The sequence below is a fragment of the Erithacus rubecula genome, assembly GCF_903797595.1.
Source record: "Erithacus rubecula genome assembly, chromosome: 15".
Lineage (NCBI taxonomy): Eukaryota > Metazoa > Chordata > Aves > Passeriformes > Muscicapidae > Erithacus > Erithacus rubecula.
Genome location: NC_136667.1, coordinates 9133441 through 9156013, shown reverse-complemented (window position 1 = coordinate 9156013; position 22573 = coordinate 9133441). Strand labels below are relative to the sequence as shown.

At 38.8% G+C, this 22573-nt stretch overlaps 1 long non-coding RNA gene across 1 annotated transcript; it reads right to left on the bottom strand.

The window, feature by feature from the left end:
- Positions 1-5280: 5280 nt before the first annotated feature.
- Positions 5281-10251, bottom strand: LOC306808224. Its single transcript, XR_013775927.1, has 4 exons — positions 10198-10251; positions 6411-6574; positions 6109-6231; positions 5281-5584 (listed from the first exon to the last, which is right to left on the bottom strand). It is a non-coding gene; the product is annotated as an uncharacterized lncRNA (long non-coding RNA).
- Between the last annotated feature and the right edge of the window lie 12322 nt (positions 10252-22573).

Below are 22573 nucleotides of genomic sequence, written 5' to 3'. Positions count from 1 at the left end.
AGTGAAACAGGGTTTTCTTGTCCTCTGAGAAAAAGTTGCCTCCTTCAAGCAAAACACAATTTAAAACAGTATTTGACATTTTCCAGGAAACATTCCTTGTACTTTAGAAAGGTTCAAGCTAGGACAGCATTCCACCCTCCAGCAGAAAGAGAAACACGTGCTCATTTTTCTCTCAGGTATGGATACTGTAACTGCCAAAATCTGCACTTTAACCTCTTTGGCCCAGCACCCAATTCAGGAAATGAGATCAGACATAGGTACCTGCTTCCAGCCCTGCACACCAAAGAAAAGTGTTTTTCAGGCCAGAAGTGTTTTACCTAATGTGTTCTCCCATTCCTTGCTATTTGCATCAAGTAGTGCCACAACCACAATGTGTCACCCACCTTTTCAGAAGGTATTGCTTGCATTCTTGTGGTGCCTGCTCTGCACAAATAAAATTCAATTACATTTAATTAAGCAGACTCCTTTCATCAGTATTCTTTCAGTGCTTTCACACCTTAGTACAAATTAGTGGAATCCATATCAAAAGCAAGAAAGAGCTATGAATACACACCTCTGTTTGTCACTGCAGCTTCTCTGCGAGGACCAACAGTGATGGTTGCTGTAAGGACTGCAATAAAATCATGTGTGGCTCCCAAACCTGTAGCTTTACTTTCATCAAGCCAGTAGAAGGTGAAAATTTGCAAAAAAGCCTAATGTTAGAACAAAAATTTTTCACTAGGCATCATCAAAATACTGTTATTTGAGCTAACAAAGATTTCCAGATTGTTCAGAAAACACAGGACCAAAAGGATTGTGTGTCGGGAAATTTTCCATTTCTGCCAGCCCTGAATAAGAGGCAGAAATGTGTGCCTTGTCTGGAACTGCTCCTATACTGGGGAAAAACCTCCATCCCTGAGAAAACCAACTCAAGGAATATCTTTGAATATTCTACATACAAATAAAAAATCCAGATCAGAAGGCTTGTGGGCTCACATCTATCTCCACATTGTATATGTAGCAAATTATCTCTTTTTACATATCCAGAAACAGATACACTGCAGTGAAGAGGATCATTCAAGATTTGCAAATGCAAAAATTCATATAGTCCCGAAATAACATTTTTACACTTGTTTTTCATGTATCTGCAAAAACAGTATGTGCATGTATTGATGATAAAAATAGAAGAGCACAAGAGAAAAGATGTTGTTTCCAGCTCCAAATTCTTTTATTCCTCTCCAGCTCTCTTTGATATTCACAGAGTTCTTTCTTCATTTAAAACTCCACACACAAACTATAAGCCACCCCTTCATATTTTCTGAGTGTAGCTATGGAATACTAATAACTGCTCTTTGTTGGCACCAGTGTGAGATGTATGAAGGCACTGGCACTCATTTATTAAAAGACATTAAGAAATGCACACAAACTCTGCAAATGTTTGAAATGCAAACTTCAATTAAGAACTAGATTTCATGGAGTATATTTTAAACAGCTTGAACTGAAAGTCAAGATTCAAGACCATTGAGCAGTGATATATTAAGGGTCTGGATCACAGTTTTGTAGAACAAACCACCTTGCAGTAACAAGTGACTGTAGGCAAGAAAAAAAATCTATTGTGTGATTTTCTGTTATTTTAATGAACATAGACCATCTTTAGCTAAACTACTTCATTGAGATCAATGGAGTCCCTCTGGCTCTGGTCTATTAACATCAGGAATAGTTAGTATGTATTATTTGACCAGTAGTAGGTCTGAAGTGCTGCCCATCTACCTAAATTCTGGAAATAAGTTTTTAATGTTTTTCTGAATCTCTAGAAATTAAAAGGAGTTCTTAGTGTTCTGCAGGACACTAAATCTACAATATGAAAACAATTGCAAGGGATAACAGTTGCTGTTTTATCTGCAGCTCTTAACACTACATTGTTAGAATAATGGCTGAGAAGTAAATAAAATAAATAACTTATGAACTCCAGTTTTAAGTACTAATAGTTGTAACACCTCTCAAAAACTGACATGACTCTCAAAGCAAATATGCATGGGGAGACTCAGCTTGTATAAATCAGTGTAGATTCTAACTCCTGGAGAAGCCCTTGAAGGAATCAACAGAACCTCCAACAATGAAGAACCCATCACCAAATGAAGTTGTGCATGACAATTTTTCAGACCTGCATTCTAGGATCCATTAAATAAAGGAGAGGCTAGATCTGGAGTAATGCATAGTTAATCAGACAGGTGAGTTATATGACACTTCTCTCTTCTCAGGAAGTCAATGTTAATTTCTGTGTCCAGAAATGCATCCTGCATGAGCACAAAGAGTCTATTAAAGTGAGTAGCAGCAGCTACTCACAGCAGCTACTCAGTAGGGACAGATGTGTTAGGGGAATGAGTTTCAGCAGCCAGAAACATATTTCAGGTTTGAAATCTGTGTCAGGAACCCATTCTAAATCTGTCTTCTTGCTTTAAAAGACCTTAAGATTCCCACCCTCAACCATTGCCCTGCTCCCTGGCTTGTCATTCCATTCAGTGAAGGTGGTGGAAAATCAGAAGCAACTCGATAATATCTGCTGAGCCTTCTGACTCTCCATGTTCCTACAGCCCACAATAAATGTTTCACATGCTTGCTGTTTCTTTCTCTTAAGACCCTGCTCTGAAAAATCCACTCCATAACTCTTTACTTCACTTTCTCAACCAATCCTGCAAACATGTAAGATTCTCTCCTCTGCCTTTGCTTCTGAGCAGCAGAAACTATTAACAGTCCTAAAGCTCATAGATTTCCTCAAAAAATTAAACCAGGGTTCAGGTATTTTCTTGCTGAAGCTGGGGTTCATGCCTCAAGATAAATTCAGCTCTATTTGTGGATTTAAGAAAACAACAGAATGTACTGTGGAATATGCAGAAAGGTATTTCATTTTATTTTATACCCACCACCCTCTTACACATTAGTAACCTAGCATTTTATTATAGCAAGTTCCTTTTATAAAAACTATATTTATTAAAAAAGAATTTAAAAACTCAAGTTATATAATATGGTGAAAATATTTCAAGCATTTAAATAAGAACCTAATTAGTTTAGTTCAGAATTGGAAATCAGAATTTTAATTAATATTCACATTTCAGATCTTAATTTCTGCTAAACTAACTGCATTGCTTCAGTTAATAGTTTTCCCTTCCTGCAGTATACAGCTTAACATCCCTAAACATTTCTGTATCAATTACTAAATCTAAATTAAATGTTTATTGGAGTTATTTACTTCTCAGCATCCTCAAGCACAGCCATGGTCCATGACTCACAAGCTAAGTTTTGAAGGTTTCTTATAGTACAATGACTATTAATTACATATAAAAGGTTTGAAAATTAGTGAACAGTTTAAAAATACTTTGGATACAACTTAATTTTACCTATTAGCAGCAGAACAACTCTGATGAGGAAACGTGTACTGAAGATAAATTGCACTGATGTTGCTGTCAATTTAAAATGGCTAACATGTGGCAAGAAAATTATTCTCATGAATTTCTTTCACAAGCCAAGCTTGGATGTAAGAAAATTAAAGGAACAGAGTAACCAAAACTGGTAGTTTCATACAGTACAACCTCTGTTGGCCAGTTTAATTCAAGAATTTTGTATGTACTTGATCCTTTAAAATTATTTTTCCCTTACTTTGTTTTCACTGGGGTTTAAACCAATTTCAAGCAGCTAAGAGGTTTCTCTCTCATTGTATAAAGACAAAGGGTTACAAGGAGCTTCAGTGCAGTACAAGGCAAGACAAAGCCTAACAAGTTCTCAGCTCCATTTTTACACACAACGTTTTACAGAGATGCACATTAATCACAATAACACATGGCAAAGAACAAGCACCTTCTGCCTCAGGGGTAAATCACACATAAACCACCAAGATGTTAAATTCATAGTTATTTTTACCATATTTGGAATCAACTTTTACCAGTAAAACCAATATTACCATTAGTTTGGACCTCACCCTAAGTGCTAATGCCTGCTGGAATTTGTGGACTACAAAAATCTCAGATTCTTCACCAGACTTTGGTAAAGTCCTCTAGTTTTAAGAGCATTCATTATTTAATTTTTAACATCTCTCCCTGTGCATCATGCCCTGCTTAATGTGGTGATTGCTGGGAGGATAGACACAAGTCACCAATACCAACAGGGCATAACACAGTGAAAATATCAGTGGAAACATGTCATTTTGCAGAGCTATAATTTTGAAAACTAACCTTTAATTTCAGAAAAAGGTCTTCCAGTAATGAAGCCATTACTACAGGTTATACTGTTTATAAGCTCAATTTTCTATATTAAATTAAATAATTGCCCATGACTGACAATGCTTAGATTCATAATTATACAGAATATGCACACAGAACATATTTTCTGTTTCTCAATGCTCTAAATTTCCAAAATATCTTAAAACTTTAATATGATTTAATGTGATTTTTCAGTTTAAAACTCCTTTTTCCATTAAAACTCCTTTATACTGGCCCCAGAAACATCCAATCTCAGCCCAGAGAACCTGTTGGATATCAGAGCCTGAGCTGAGTTCTCAACTCACCCCTCAGGGCAGTCCTCACACACATTTTCCAGCTCTTTTTACATCTTCCCAAGACAGGCCATTCATGGACACAGCCCAGTCATTTGATCTGCTGCTTCAGGTGACCACCTGTCCTCTATTTTATTTCAATAGATTGAGTCAATTAAATCTTTGCATCGCAACAAGAAGCAGTACAAGTGTTAATTAAATTTTGCTATTTTCAGTGTAGAATTCAGTCTGAAGGAGCCCAGTCTTTTAAAGCAACTGAAAAGTCAAAAAAAGTAATAAATTCAAAAAGCCTCTTGCTGCATTTTTAAAGACTACATTGAATTGTATACCCAAAATAATCAATTAATCTCCAAATCTTGAAATTAGCTCAGATCACTGCTTTTGTACTTGCAAGCTCAGTAAGGAAATAACCCAAGAGGAAGAAAGCTTCTGGAAAGGCTTTACAGGCTGTGCCAACAGCAGAGGCTTGTTAGCCAAAGGCTCCATGTTATAAATTTCAGTATTTCTAAGTAAAGCACAAGACCTGAAAACATGGTAGCAAGACAATTTTTTTTTGACGGTTTAATAAAATTTTAAGGTAAAGTCCTTACCAGAATTTTCTGGAAATCTCCTCCATATTTACAATGTTGTGGAATAGAAGCCTATTCTATTTAGAGATTTACTGCATGGGGTTAATTGCACAGATTAAGTTGAAATGATTGTAGGAGGATGCCAGAGAGAGACAAAATTTAAAGCAAAATGAGATATATTTTTTTAAGTTTTGGAGAAAGCCTGGATAAAAGCTTCAGAAGAGATTCAACAGGGAAGACTTCCTCAAAGACACATTTTCTGCAATTCAGCACAGAGGCTGCTGCCTGAAGAATGCAGAATTGGCAGCTGCATGGTAAAGACAACAGGAAAAGTTATTCTTCAAAGGGAATGAAGTTCAGAGCAGCAAAAGGTAATAAGCTCCATTTAGAGGTGAGTGTTTAGGTTTCTAAGCTTTCTTACAGTTTCTGATCAGGTGCTGCATAACTGGACTCAAAATAAAACAACTGTCTGCTTTCCTGTAGCTTTCTAAAACCAAAATGGGGAAGTAAAGTAGCTCTAAAAAGTGTCTTAAAAAAAAAAAAAAAGCGCTTTTGAAGCTATTGTAGTGCTAAGAAAGATGTAAATATAGACAATTAGACGAACACTGCTATGGAAACAACCAGAGACCATTAGGGAATTAGCTACAGTTTCTATAGGTCTACTGACTGTATAAGAAAATTGAACAATGCTGTATTTCAAGATTTACCCTGAACTTTAATTGATACAACTTTAATTAAAAGTCTTCTATGGACACCAACTGTAAACTAGCTGCTCTTTCAGCTAAAAACTGTTATGAATTTAAATGAAAATGGAATATTTTCTTTGTGACCACCAGTGTCTAAAACTTAACAAGATTTTTTAAAAGTTTTCTACTATTACACACATAAATTGAGTATAAGCCACTGTGGCTTATGAGATACATAGTACAGAAGTTTCAACAATAAAAGGAAAACTCAGATCACATGGTGTAAGCTTCGACGCTATGAAATAATTTGCAGAACAACAAGTACCTTTACTCTTGGGAGGGAGGCACTGCTCTGTGACCAAATCCAGGAGAATGGAGAGTTGTAGAGTGGATGGAGCCCCATCCCTGCTCTGCAATCTGCTCACCAAAGATGTGAGGAGCACCTTTGCTAAGGGCAGCAGTAGAAATTTAACATTGATTGTGCTGGCTGTTTGTGCTTTGGAGAAGACGATGAATGGGGATAATGAGCATTGAACTGCAGCTCAGATCAAACTGAGCCAAATGCCCTCTGGGACATGTCTCTGCTTTAGACTGGAAATAGGACACAACAAGGAAGGTGCTATCTACAATTAGAGATATTCCAAAACTGCCAAGCTCTGCAAAGGTCCTGCTTGCTCCATCTGCTGTCCTGATGTATTTGATCCATACCCTTGATGTGTGAGCTGATGGTGTAGTTCGGCAGAAATATCAGTAATTTTCACTGGAGTAAAGCACAGGGCATTTGCCTCCTCCTGCAATCCCGGAGGAAATAAGATACAAAAATTTGGTACACTTATCAAAACTTAAAGAAATCCATGACAATCCCTTCCTGCTTTGATAAAGTACATTAGGTCATTATGTGCCTAAAATCATATGGAGAACAACAGGAATGAGAGGAAAGAACAAGCTGCTGAAATGCTAAGCTTAGCTGAGTCAGACAGGTTCCCTGGTAACAAAAGCAGTTACATTTATAAATATTCTGCAGCCCCCACAACATGGATTATTTCCCATTGTTTTTTAAAAACGGCTTCTTTAAAAATACAAATTAAAAACCCCAAAACTTTCACCAAGATATATGAGGAATTATTTTCTGCCCCTTTTTGCTCACTGAATTATCCCAGGTCTATTGACTCTGAGAAATTAATTTCTCACTGTGACTATAAAGGGAGCAAAATCTCCTTACTGCCATTAAAATGAAGATATCCAGCTTCCACTCTCACCTTCAGGTTCCTTTTAAACTAAGCATTTCTAATAAAAATATTCTGCTTATTTAGTATAGTACATAAAAAGGCAATAAAGTCCAAGGTTGTAGGTGTTTTTACATAATTTAATTTATAATAAAATAAAAATACACAATACCTAAAGTACTGCTAAAATGAACTTTCATCCTCTCTACCTTAAAGTACGTATTAAGAACCCTATTCACATTTGGATAACTCTGCGTTTATTTTAACTTCATTATAAAACAGCTATCAGGCTAAACCATATCAAAATCTTGTTTGCACAAAATCCAATCTATTTTTGATACTACTATTCCTTCATATCTGAGTCATATCAGTCACGACAGCTGTCAGCATAAAACTGCAACTCACTTTTAAGTCCTCAAATGTATATAAACTCCATTATTTGGCTTAGATCCCTACACTGGAACCCCAGCTAATAATAAATCTACATTTTAGAGAGTATCTAAGTGGACTAAGAATCGAAGTACCAGTTTTCTAGCAAGGTAATGACAGAAATTAAGGGAAATTTCGCACAAGCATCCATGATAGGTCTAGTTTGCAGGATTCCCCACCATTGGACACTTCAGATTTGGCTGGACAAGGTACTGAACCATCTTATCTGGGCTGTGCTGTTGGACAAGATGACCCTTAAGGTCCCTTCCAATCCGGGATTCTAAGCTTCAGTGATATGAATTACCAAGTCTGGTGCTAAAACAAAACCACAACAGGAATCCCCAAATCCAGCAGAGTAACCTACAAGTCAAATTTCTCCTCCAAGTCATGTTTCTTTCTAAAATTAAATGACTGGCAACAAAACATAAGAACCAAGACGCCAGATCCAGGCAAGCTTGTTCCCCACCCACACAACCCTTTCCCATGGAAAGGAGATGCATCTGTTCGGAGCTTTCCCCTTCCACCTCGCTCCCTGACTTCCCTCCCTGCATCTCTCACTACTCTTAACTCACTGAGCAAAGCAACATATGTCCCTGCTGCACAAGCCCTCTGACTACCCAGTGCTGCTGATTTTCTGCTTTTTTCACAGTCCCCTCAATCCAATTAATCCTATTTCCCCTCCCAGCTCGAAGCAGCACCTGCCCACTCCCCAGCTCACAAGTCTGCACCACAAAGGTCTGTTCTGTCCTTGCATTTACCCATCCTCATGCTCCATGATCACTGCAGTCTTTACTTCTTTCCACTTCTAGCACTGGAAGAAGCTCCTCCCGCTGTGTCCTGGGGTGACTCTGTGATTCTGAATTGGATCCCCATCCGTCTGTTTAACCCAGAAATACGTTCTGCTCCTTTAAGGTTGGTTCCGAGAGCGACAAGGGGGGAGAAGAGGCGCGGAGTTTGTTTGCAGAAACTGCACTCGCTCCCCCGCATCCTTCTCACTCTCTGTGTTGTCTGCAGCAGGGACAGCAGGAGAGAGCTCTCCTTTGCTTTTAGTTAGTTTTTTCAGCTAGCGGAGGCAGAGAAGTTCCCCGGACTGTGGCTTTTCTTTTTCTTGTCATTGATGAGCCCTGCTCTGGACCGAAAACCCAGGAAAACGCCGGGAGCTCGCAGGCACCGGGGCCGGGCGGCATTCCCAGCGCCGAGGGACTGACAGAGATTGAGCAAGCCGAGCTACACCCAGGGCAAGGACCCTTTCTGAATCTGCCATCTCTTCAGAACGACGAGAGGTTTTACTGTTTACAATTATTAATTTTTTCCTGTTTGTAAATACTTGTTAAATAAACAGGTTTTTTCCACTTTTCTCGCCGGAGGTTTAATTCCCGAAGGAAGAGGTTTATCTCCCGAAGAGCCACTGAATCTTGTCCTTTAGGAAAACAACCCTTCGGAAATTCCCTTCCGAATTTGTCCCAAACCAGGACACACTGCCTTTTCCCACTTCTGTCCCAATCTGCCTGCCTTTTCCACAAATGTTTTACCATAAAGGTCTGTGGAAAGGTGAATGCATTCTGCTTGCCGTGGATCTCTGATCACATCTTTCCTGCACAGCACAGGAGTGTGACAGGACTGAACAGAGGGGGCTCCTGCTCATCATTGCTGTGCAATCAGCCCTTCTTTGCTGTCCTTCTTAAGGACTCTATAAAATATGAAGTGGTCTAAGTAACCTGTAGGATGCTCCAAACTGGGATTAGCTAATTCCTGGGCACCAAAAGAGGTTCAATTTTAGGATTACAGGAAACTCCCAGAGCTGGACCCAACTGGGCCTGCAGCACACACCTGGTGAGAGCAGCTAGACTGTCAAGGAAACCCAGAACAGTCCAGTCACTTGCTTATTACAGAGCCTATCACAGTACATACTTCAGTTCAAATTAAATATTGCAATTTGAACCCGGGAATTCAAAGCTCCAAAATTGTTCTAAATTTTTTTTAATGTAAAGTTAGGATGGAATTTGCATATACAAGTCCTAATCCTCTGCTATGGAGCAGAAGACCATATTGCAGAAATGAAGGCAATTACAAAAGTAGGTCCCCAGAGCATTTTAAGGGGTCCCCAGCACATTGTTAGGGTTGCCCTGTTGTTTGCACACTTTAGTTTTAAAGCTGAGGTGTTTGACAGCAGATCAAAGGCACTGAGGGCTGGCTGCCCAGGCAAAGAGGTTCTGGGCAGAGCAGAGCAGGAGGAACGTGCTTGGGGAGGACAGCCCAGCGTGATGGGAGCAGAGCTGCACAGCCAGGTGTGGATGCAGCCAGACAAAGCCAAAGGTTTCCCAGCTTCATGCCTAGAGACATGAATGTTGCTTGGACACAGGATAAAGTGATTACACAACCACAGGAGAGACATGCTGAAAACTGTAGTGGGTAGGGAACAGCCCAGCTCACTCCATCAAACCCCAATGTGCAAGACCATTCCAAGGGAGGAAGCAGTGTGCCTGTAGAGAACTGGGAGGGAGAAACACTGGCTTGAAGCCAGGGCTGTCAGTTTGAAGGAACTTGGGAAGGGGAGGCTGAGAGTACCAGCAGGAGCACTGCTCAGCAGTCTCATCTCAATGCAGGTAACAAGCCTGCTCCTGGAGGAGAAAGATATCAGGAAGATAGAGATGTTCATGCACTGGCTTCAGGAGCAACACATAGCAGGAGTCATATAGAAGAACAGCCTCAATTTCAAGACAAAAAGGCATCAGCACAGTGAGTGGGATACCAGTGACTGGCTCACCTCATCAGGAGTCTTGTGCATCCTCACACTGAGGAAACAGGGGCCCTGTCTGCTAGGGCAAACCAGGATGTCATGGAGGGAGACTGCAAATCACAGCAGGGTCATAAAGGTGGTTAAGTGTTGGAGCAGGCTGCCATGGAAATGGTGGAATCACCATCCCTGGATGTGTTCAAAAAGCATGCAGATGTAGTACTTAGTGGTGGCCTTGGCAGTGTTGGATTAATAGCTGGACTTGATGATATTAGAGGTCTTTTTCAGTCTGAACAGTTCTATGATTCTATTGAAAATTAAAATCCATCAGCAGCATCTGCTGTCATGGCAAAGCTGGGTTTTGTATAGTCTACATTCATTCAACTTTTCTTTTTCCTCTCCAAACAGTCACTCCAGTGAACTAAGTGGTGGTGGTAAACATGAAAAAATTGCTACTTTGCACAGCAATTTGTCATAAACAGCTTGTAATTATGGCAGGAAGAACATGAAGATTGAGTGAGAACAGATTGAGTGAGAAAACACTGTGGATGGTTCAGAAGAAGTACCTGAGAAACTGACACAAAATATGACAAGCTGGAACAAACCGTCACGACTTCTAAATTCCATCCGTCTCATCAGTGATCAGAAGGGATCATGGGAATGGTCCTGGGAACCTTTCTCTCAGACTTGAATTTGGTTTATTAAATATAAGACCAGTACTTTATATTAAAGTGCTACAGCTGAGAGATGCCCTCTAACAGAAGCGTTCCTCTGTAATTTGGAGGAATTAGAAAAAGCTTGCAAAACTAAAATAGTCATATTTCTGAGAAATCTTCCACTCTCAGCCAAGTTACTAAAGCACTGCTAGTGTGGAGCAGCAGCTGAGTTTTGCTTTTAGATGTTTTTGCACTTTATATCCTGGTGCTTTCTTCAAGATTTATTAATCTTTCTGCTTTGTGTATGAGACTGACAATTTAAAAAAACCTGTTTCACATACTAATGATGAAACAACACAAAAATTAAAAGATCTTCCCTGGGAAGGGTTTTTGCTAGACTTCATCTCTTTCAGAAATATCCTAGCAAAAATGCTAACCCTATTAGGCAACAAAACTCTGAATTCTCTGGCAAAGGCTGTGAGCCCTCAGTAGCTGGACATGGCTGGAAGCAAGGGAGGCACAGATCAGCCCACAGCAGGAGAACCTGGCAGAGTTCTGAAAGACTTTAATTTACCACATCTAATCAGAAAATTGCAAATGAATGAATGGCAGCCAATCAAAATGCAAAATGCTCCTGCCCATCCACCCTACTGGAAATGTGCTACCCAAAGCCTGGTACGTGCCCAGCAGCTGCTCCCACACCCAGCATGGAGAGTGGACAGTGGGGGTAAGCCCTGCCCATGTTTTTGGAGACCAGTGAAAACTGGTACATCATTTCACTGATTCCTCACAACCCAGACTCATGGTGTGGTTACTGTGGGAGGGGATGTGAGCCAGACTCTTACTCATTTCTATTTGCAAGCATGGGTGCATGCAAGTCCAAAACTGCCTCACAGTGAGATATTTAGAAGAATGAGAAATGTGTTTAAGAGAAATGACATTTCAGAAAGTCACAATCTGTCTGCCAGTTTTTCCTCTTGCTCTACCAATTCACAGCAAGTGTATTATTCATTGCCCATTCTCTGCCTTCTTTTTCTTCTATGTGAGTTTTCCGGTTTCTTTCAGTCTTTAGAGCATTTAAAGGACTCATCGATTTTTCTAAATAACAATAATCTTTGAATTGCTGTAATATTTGCATCACTGTCAAGAGCAGAACTTTCTTTGCTGAAGGCTATGGTAATGCCAGAAGAAAATTAAATTCAGCTCAGTATATATACATATATATTTCCTACTTCCCACACACATAAAAGCAGCACACTCCAGTTGGAAGTTCCTTTAAACTCTTTAATTATACAGGTTATTTAGTCTGGCTCTTTCTTTTCCGATTACTTTTTAACTAAATTAAATGTCTGCCTCTTGCTGTCCTTTCTACATTAGAAGGCCCATTATTGATTTTTATTATCTTTCCAAAGAGAAGGTTTTGCAGCTGATTGCCATTTGCACTGTAAGCAGCTCGCTTCTGCTGAGGATTCCTGCTGCCACTGAGACTGAAGATGGTTCTCCCACGGCCCAGCCATGCCCAGCACTGCAGCAGGAATTACAGCAAACATTGCACAGCTTTGCATGGGAAGCAAAGACAAATGCACAAAGGCTTCTGTAGCATAAAGAGCACTATGATATTGCTTATTTATGAAGCATTTTTGTACCAAAATAGCTCCTCGTGAAGGTTTATCATTTACCTACCAGCTTTCTAAAGAGGCTCCTGTTTGCTCTCCTGTCTGCAGTGATGTTTGCAGAAGAAAACATGTTGCTTCTTTTTCTTCACTTGCAATCAGTGTAGAGAAAAAGAAGGTAAAAGGAAAGGGAGACAATGAAGAAAACAAAAGTAGCAAACATTTTACAAAACGTTTGGCCTTTTGACAGCCCCAGAGATGATCATGAAAGGGCTGACAAAGGATGCTCAAGTCCAGAAGTGTGGGGATGCTGGGCATGAATGCAGTGGCTGGGATTATCTGCAAACAACAAAAGGAACAATTCCCAATGCCACAGAGCAGGTTTTCTTACTTGCTTCAGTGATAGCTTTTGTTTAGGTTGTGTTCCTACCTGAATGCTTCAGAGCCTGATTTCTCGTTGATTATGATACTTTCCACTCCTAGTAGCAGCATCAGAGCAGAGGTATTAGAGACTCAAACAAGAACAAAAGAAGCCTGAAGTGGCAACACTGATTTGTTTTTCTTTTACATTACACTTTTCCTCAGCTACACTTCTGAATTCCCAAAGCACTGCATAAATGGTCAAAACCAGATGAAAATGAAAATATAAATTGATGATTCAGAAAGAAAGCTGGAGAGGAGCACACTTCAAACAATAGTGGTTTAGAGAGGATTGAGAAAATAACTACCATTAAAATAAATTCAAAGCCTCCTGACAAGCCTAAAGAAAAAAATTAAAAAGAATGCAAGCTGGTATAGGAGATTATAAACATAATTACTGAGAATATACAACATTTTGCATTAATTAAGATCTCTTCATTTCTCCCAAGTATCTATGCACTTGGATAAAAACACATCTCAGCAATGACTTAGATTATTTTGCAATTTAAGCCTATGGAATTTATACAATGGGATGCAAACTTCTCTCTGTAAATTGAGAAGTTTGACAGCAGGACTGCCACTCTGCAAGAGTAGAATCACTTTTAATCAGGGTTGGGGATAGCATTTTGATAGTCACAGAGATAACTGCAATTCAGTATGAACATACTGGGTTGCAGTTACAAATGAACCAGCCAGGTAGTGACCGCAGAGTGAGTGCAGTGGCATTTGCCAAAATCCCACTGCAACATCCACAGGCACTGGGCTTCCAGCTGAGCAGCACCCAGCCTGTGGCTACAAATAAGCAATGTCTGGTAGCCCAACCAGTGCCACTTCTGAACAAGTGCTGCCCACAGGATGCAAATCACAAGGATCACTGCACAAACAGGAGATGCAGTTTTGCTTTTTCTGGACTATGTATGTGACATGTACAAAGTCACCCTCTCACACACATGGCCTACAAGTACTTTAGCTCCCATGAAGCTAAAACACCCTACCAATATTTCTTATTCCTGCAGAATTTCTGGAGTGAAAACAAATTCAAAGAAACTTCTTTTAGTGTTCCCTGAGTCACACAGATCATCCTCCCTTGTATCACAGTGACGTTTTTCTTCCCTGGCAACTGAACCTTCAGTGACACAGAGCTCAGGCTGTGCCCTGAACTGCACCTCAGCATGGAACAACCACAGCAAACACCTGTGGGTGAGCTCATTCATTACAGCAACCTTTGGGGAAACTGTAGAATTAATAGTTTTATAGCATCCCCAAAAGATATCTGATCAATGAAAGAAATACTGCAGTCCTCATGCTGTATGGATGTAGGGATAGTGGATACCTCTGTATCCACTTCTGTTCTATTATTAGTGGTTTCTTTCCACCATTTTCGCATCTTTCCTAAATTTTTTTATCAGGTTGGACAATTTTCCTCTTTTCCTAGTAACTGAAAATGAGAGTCCACCTAACTCAGTGGAGTTTTGCTGTGTACCCCAGATAACAATTCACATATTTAAGAATTGTAATACCAAAAGGTAAAAAGCATCACTTTTCACATACTGCCCTTTTAGTTAATTTGATCTGACTGGGGGACTGGGACATATCCATGGGTGATTTCATAGAAGACCTTCCTTAACTTTCTCACCCCTACCCACCTTCAAATTCATCTCAGTGCCTCTATTCAGACCAGCACATTTTTCCCTGAGCCCCCACAAGCCCTATCTGACTTTCAGGCCAGAGGGACAAAACCAAAAGGGAGGTACAAGTTTCAAGGATGGCATTGAAAATGTGTTACGAAGCTTTAAAAGTAATTTATTCCACTTGGTATTTGAAATCAGCTATAATAAACTAATCTTCAAATTCTGAATCAGAAGCATTTTAATGCCTTCTGAACTACTATGGGGAAGAGGTCACACTCCACAAGCAGATTTTCCTCTGCTAGGAGAAATTGCAGTGTTGAAAGGTAAAATTGTTTGCCACCTAGCTCTTACTATTTCATAGAACCTGATTCACAAGACTCTGTTAGTAACCTTTATTAAAATTGCATCAGTCATTTCCCTTCAAAAGAGACGATGTGTGCAGTTTTTCATGCTACACCAAACACTGGAAGAACAAGATAGAGAGACACGTTTGAATTTACATAAAGATTGCAAGCTGTTGTTCCAAAGTAATTCTGAAGTGGTGTACCCTGTGAGCAGGCTTTTGATCTGATCAGATTTCTGCATATTGAGTGTAACATGTACAAAATCTATAATTGGAGTCTGTTTTCTGAGAAGAGATAAATTGCTTCTTTCTCTTAAAGGAGAAAATGGTACAGTTTTAGACATCTTCCAGGCCATTTTTTTCCAGGAGTCTTTTTCTTAATCCAATAGATACTTAGGATTGATTAAAAATTTCAAAATAAATTCATAAATACTTTTTTATTTCAGAAAGCTTACACTTTATTAAGTATATATTTTTCTTTATTGTTTTTTCCCTTAAACATAAATGCTGAATTTCATTGCTTATTTAAAGAGCACTTATATGTTGGGATTGATATGTTCTTCCAGACTCACCTGCATCAATTTGCTACTTAGCATCCCTATTTCTGGGGAATTCTGGCTAGGCTGTTTTTCTTAGCACTAGCTTATACTTTTGCTAGTCCATATACTTAAAAGACATTACCACATTTCAGATGGGAGCACCATAAGAAAACACTCCCTGTATAACAGGGAACTATCAAATCAATCAACCAATCAATCAATTTCCAGTGTTCTCTTGTCTCCACAAGCACTGAAATTCCAGAAGAAAAATAAAGAAAAAAATTGCTGGATTTTGTTTAGTTTAAGTTTTAGTGTAAATTTTCTCGGGCTGTACCAATCAATTTTTCTTATGAATTATTCATAAGTCCATTTTATTCTAGAGTGCCTACTTCACAGCAAACAACCCACTCAAAGCATTTCAGTATTTCTTCTACACCCAAAGCAAGTTGAAGATTTCCCAAGTTTGCTGCATTTTCATTGAAACTATAGGACTGAGAATCTAAAAGCAGACCTCACGTTCCCAGTCTAAAAGTTCAAACCACAAGTGCTGTACTTCTCCAAACTCTAAAGCTAACAAACACCAACTAGAAGACAAACAGCCACAGCAATACAGTAGCACACAAAGCATGGAAGAACAGGAGTCTAATGTGTGAACCCTTCCTACAGCAGACTGTAGCAAGAAGGGAGTTTGCAGTAGATTCTGAAATGTAACCATTTCATGCCCATTCCAAAAAACCAAAATCCAAGCACCCAACAAACAAAACCCAACAAAATAAAGGGGTGGGGGGAGAAGGACAAGAATAAGATGATTCCCAGATGAGACTGCCATAGAGGAAAGGCTACAACACCCAAAAGCTAAGCTAAGTAAACAAGATTGCCATAGAGGAAATACTACAACATCCAAAAGCTAAGTAAACAAGAACATTAATGTAAACTAGGTAGAAAACAAGAGTAGAAAGAAGCCAGCCATTAATGTCTCTCTCTGAACTAAGAAAACCCCAGCAAGCACTGAGACATTCAATTTGCAATTTTACTAATCTCTAAGTATAACTGTGTTAAAACTCCATGTAAATCATACATGAGCACAGAAAATGTGTGGTGTGTGGGCAGAAGAGCAATACATCAGAGCCAATGCTTCACTGCATTAGCACTTCCTGAAAACAGCAAACACTTGCATGTGTTCACAAGGTGAGGTCTAGCTCCAAGTTAACCCCAACATTGACATCTACAGCCCTGGTGCTGAAAGCAGCCCATGCACATGCTCAGGACCCCACTGGGACACACCAGTCAGAAGCAGTCTTGATCAGTAGTTGCAGGTTACAGGCATTAGCAGCCTCTGCTTTACCCACCACTAATCATCTAAATCACAGCAATCCCCATCAAACAAAGGGCCCTGCTCCTTGCAGCATCATGTTAAACCATGCTGACCTCTGGGATCCTTTTCTGAAGCTTTCAGATGTTTCTGGGCAGCCAAACTCTGCACCTTCTTGTCTTCCTAACCATGTCCTGACCTAAAGTAACCCTTCAGGGCAAGACTGCACATGCAGAAGCAGGAAGGAACTGGAGCCTAATGGGAATGCTGCCAGCAGCCAGCCTTCAGTGTTAACTTTACTATCCCCATGTCCAGTCCTGACCCTAAAGCACACCTGCATATGTCTACTATGTTCAGAAAACTCCTACCTTCTAAGAAAATAAAAGAAAATACAATGACTGAATACACAGCCCAAGGACTATTAACAACTACAGACAAAATGGAGATGGAGAGAACAGGCACCAGGCTTGTAGATCTCTGGTGTTGTTTCACAAGGGACAATTGCTTTGTTCCTGTAAATCACAGCACTCACATGGCACCTGCCCGCTGCTCCTCTACACCAGTGCAGACTGTGAATTCCAGAAAAAAGCCACTGTCTGTTCCTCCTAATCACTACCAACAGCCTCCTCATTTCTCTGTCTGTCCTTTGAAACTGTTGTGCTCTTTTGGAAATAAGGGGATTTTCCTACCTTTATTTTTCTAAGACTAAAACAGTTCTCACTCTGTGAGATGCAGTGAGCTGGCTGCTCCCCATTGCCTGCTTATGTCATGGCCAATCTTTAAAATGTTTTGCTCTCAGACCTCTTGGAGTTACAGTATTGAATAACAAGATGCATAAAAGCAAATGGATACATGAAAGATAATCAGCATCAGTCTGAAAGAATAGTACTGATATAAGTCATATGTATGTATCTGTGCATTTTGATACATACGTATAAATGCATAGACACATTAAATGAGGAAATAAAATAAAATAATACAGTTACTATGTCAAAGGATCTCTTGACATATTTTACATTTGCCCTTAAATACTGGCCTTCTAAATGATTTTTTTTAAGTCAAAGTATATATGGTCACAAAGGAAGCAGCTGAAAACCAGCAGTTCCTCTTACCCACACTAGTCCAAAAAAGAAATCCTGAATCTTTCCAGTTTTGTCAGACAGTCTATGTAAAATATCCCAACCTTGAGCTCTTCCTTTAGTACAAAGTCTGGAGGTTTTTCTTGCTGAAATAAGTGAGTTAGAAGGCAAGAAGGGCTTTAGCTCATTGGACTCACTGGCACATCTGTCTGTGTGATCAGCTGCAGAAGATATCCTTAAACACAAGATGGGTAAGCTGGTCTGTTTGCTGGGCTCAGAGGTGGGGGAGAGCAAAAAATAGCATTATTTGGTCTAATTCATGATTGGCAGGCAATAGAATGGTAATAGATCTCTACTCAAGCTATCAAAGCAACTGCACTCAGACACATCTTCAATAAAGAAACATTTTAGAGAAAAAGCAATCATTTTTGTGCTTCTCAATTAAGTTGGTATTTGAATATTGGCCTTTATTAAATTCTGTTTCCATTATTTCTGAGTGTTAAAATAGTCTTTGTTGGCATTGGGACTGTGATATATGAACCTTAGCTGCTATTCACACTTGGTATCTTGTATATGTCATTCTAACTAATAGGGGAAGCATGAAAATCAATACATCTCTACTAAGAACTAAAACTATCTAAATTGACCTATGACATGCAGCAAAATAAACATTTCTCATCATTTTATAAAATGGATTCTGCATTTTTTAGCTCTGCAATAATTTGAACACCAAAAATATCTAATATTTAGTTATTACATTTGTTGTGAATGATAGATTAAGTGAACTATGTCCACTTTAGGGCATTTTAATATTAGAAATAAATTTATATTCTCCATAAAAACTAAGAAATAAAGCTACCAGGAACTTAATTTTTGTCATTTTACAAGCTTTAAAAAATTCAGACCTCTGAGATCTCACATTCCATAGCCAAGGCAAATGAGCCATCACAAAAAGACAGCAGACACTTCTGAAGTTATAGGCTGCCAGCTATAAATTGCCAAATTATATTATAACTGATGAATTATTTTCTATTTATACATCAGGACAAAGGTCTTTCTAGCAAAATAATCTAATAATAATTGATACAATTACTTTCTGCATATTTGTTCTTCCATGGCTAAAATGGGTCATTGTCTGCCCATATTCAGAAGACTTGCCTTGTCTTGAACTTGGGAGTGTCTGCTGGTTCCTCATTCTCATGAAAACTTTAGAATTTTAGCAGTTTATAATGCAGAAATTTGACACCCTGTAGCTGCATACTATTGCAGAGCACTGCAACTCTGATATGAAATAGCATCCTCCACCACCCAACCCCACTGAAATATTGCTTTCTCTGAACAAGACAGACCTGTGGCTTCTTTCTGATGAACAGCAAACCTTTGATTCTGTTTGCCAAACAGATCCCACAAACTTCATGCCTGTTTCTAGCATTTCACCTGGAGACTAAGTCACATGACATCTACTGAATTTTTTGAAGGTTTCATAGAAATAAACATTTGCTTCTGACCTAATTCCCTTCTAAGTGTGGTTTCCTTGAATTCTAAGTTAAAGATTTTGGCAGCAAATTTTGAGTCCAAATTGTTAATTTTTAATTGACCCAGATTCATATGAAGGCACATTCGTGCATAATGCCTTTGCCAGGGAGCAGTTTCTAATATCTAATATCTAATATCTAATATCTAATATCTAATCTAGTATCTATTAGAAAAAGGTTTTTCACTGACTGAAGGAGTGGCAAGTCATTGGAACCAGTGTCCCAGGGAGTGGTGGAGTCACTGTCTCTGAAGTGTTCAGGAGGTGTCTGGATGTGTCACTTGGGGATATGGTTTAGGGGGGTTATTGGGGTGCTGGGTTCACTGTGGACTGGATGATCTTGAAGGTGTCTTCCAACCTTGATGTGTCTGTGATTATCAGCTAGACATCTACATCCAGAAAACATCTTCCCACGAACAACCCTAGGATATAAAAAAAAAAAAAAAAAAATCTTTAGAAAATGTGTTAAAAAAATTAACAGGCCAAATTTAAGAAATCTTTCCTTTCATCCATTTCTTTGAGAAAAAATTCCAGTAGTTCATACTTTTGCAGAGATAACATGCTAGAAGTTAAGATGCCCAGAAATCAAATAATGTTGTATATACATAGGAAGAAGACAATTTTCTAGGTTCTACATTTCAGCACAAAAGAACAAATGAAAAACCATTTGCCAACAATTTGTATGCCAAAAATGAGAAGCCATAATTACAGGATTGCAAAGTTACACATTTGTATTAAAGGGAAGAAGAAAAAGGTAAATCTTCAGCTTGCTTAATATATTAGTTCTTCAGTAAATGCACCTATTTAAAGAATATCATTGTTCTGTTTTGCAGAGGAAAAGTAGTTAACTGCTTTCTGTAATTACAACCAAAGAAAACTTTTATGCTCCATTTCAGAAGAAAAGCTGTATGAAGAACAATAAGAAATCTTCCCTGTGAGCTCTTCCAAGGGCATAGGCTAAAGATGAGCATTTATGTGAAGATACACAGGATTTTCATCAGAGTACTGCAGGTCAAAATCTTACTAATAAACATGCACCTGACACACCATGTGTCTTCTAATCTTCCACCCCACATTGCAGCCCTCATTTTACATTTCTGTTGATTCATACAGTCTGGAAGGAAATTGAAATCCTTAGCTTCATTTTAAAAGCTTCTAATTCCATATTTCAGCCAAAATCCTTTCTGCTATATGTACCACTTCAATAAATGTTGTTCTGCCACTCTTCAGCTCACATCTCTGACTCCTCCATTTGTGACAATCCTATGCTGAAACTAAATTAAGAACTTGGAAAATGCAAATGAAATAGGCAGAAAATGATTTATTGCAGCACCATGAATTAAAATGAATAGAACAATACAACCCTTTTTGATCAATCTACAATGCCCCACAGGCAGTTTTATTTAAGTTAAAGTGTTATCTAAAATAAGATGAAGAAAAAGCAATTCAAAAGTATATTCTAGAAATATCTTAAACTGGCTTTGTAGAGACACAAGGGTGCTTGCTTTCTGCTGCATTAACACTGATGAGCTGATATGGTAGCTGCAGAAGCCAGGCAATTAGAGCTCTGTGGGAGAGTGCTCACAGCACTCAATGAACTGCAGCATAGTTAAAAATACAATGTAAAATAGACATAGATGAGAGAAGCTGGAATTGTCAATATACATGCAGAATGATTGTTGACAGCTGTAATCAAGATTTCTAAAGATTTAACTTCACTAATTAGAAGTTTAAATAATTGAATACATACTAATTAACTTAAAAATTTAAAAATTCAGATTTCTTTTTTTCTGGGAAGAAGGCTTTTTTAGGCTCTACTTCTATCCTAGATGCCTTAATATAATATTGTTCAAAAATAGCCAGAAATCAAAAGATATTTGGTCAGATATTGTGATAACTTATTAATACTGAAAGATGAAGAAGCTCAAAAGAGAGACATCTGACAGATGACAACCTACATTTATATGTACTTTATCCTATTATTAGCACACTTTAGACCTTAAAACACCCATGAAAGAACCTTAAACCAGGACTGTAAATTTAAACACCTGCAGATGTGAGTTCTGCTGTAGAAATTTGTTCCCTGGCTCTTATCTTCCTGAGTCACAGCCAGACCCTCACAGGGAAGGATATAATGAACATCCTTTCCTCCCCTCACTCCAAAAAAACACAAGTTGAGTTCAGGAAATTTTTACCTGGTGCAGAATTTCAAAAAGTCAGATAACAACACCTGAATTCAGCCCCTTTTTACCAGGACTTTTCTAAAGGTGCACCAAGGTAACACCACTCAGTTTAGGATTTTTTACACCACACCCTTTTGGATAATGACCTATACCACATGAGAACTTAATGTTAATGTGGCAGCAAAAACTACAGGTGATAGAATTTTGTTTCAACTTACAGCCAAAGAGACAAGTTCATCACCTTACCCTTCTGATGTAGACAGCAATTAGAGGAGGACAGAGAGAGGCTGGTCAATCCCTCCATTTTTTACATCCCCTTATTCAGCTTCTTTAAAAACTCTTTACTTGAGCCTATAATGAAATACAAATAAACAGATCAAATCAGACAACATATTTGAAAGCATTGATAAAAGACACACAGGGTAAAATGAAACAACTCCATAGCAGGGAAGGGAGTTTGTGTCTCTCCATCTGGCCACTGCAAAGTAGCAGAATGGATTTCAGCCCTTAGTGACCCCTGCCTACCTAAGGAAAGGATCAAGAGCGGGGCTCAGAAATCACCTCAGAGGTACAGCCCTTTCCCCTGTCCCAAGTGCCTTCCAGGCATTCTCGGGTAGGAAACATATTTGCTGGAGCTCATGTGTGAAACTACACCCAAACCATTGCAATCCAAAGGCCTAAACAGGATTGTTTCTGACTGGGTGTGATTGAAACCAGAAAATAATGGGGGACCAATGAATTTGGGGTGAATGATCCCCAACCTCCCTTTCTAACACCTGACAAACTACTGTTTAATCAAATTATTCTCTGCTGGATAGCAATTGCAGAGTGATGTGTGTGTTTGTCAGTTACCACATGTCAAATATGTGACACAAAGATACTGCTGCCACTTACTGTTTCCCTCAAATGTAACATCATTTAAATATTTATGAACCACATTTCTTTGAAAATTTGGTTTGTAATTGTAAAGTATTTTTCAAAATAATGCATCCACTCATGGAATACTTTCAATTGTGTCTTGAGATATGAGATCAATAACATACAAAATCTCACATTTTAATTTAAGCTTTTATTCTTGTATTATAAAG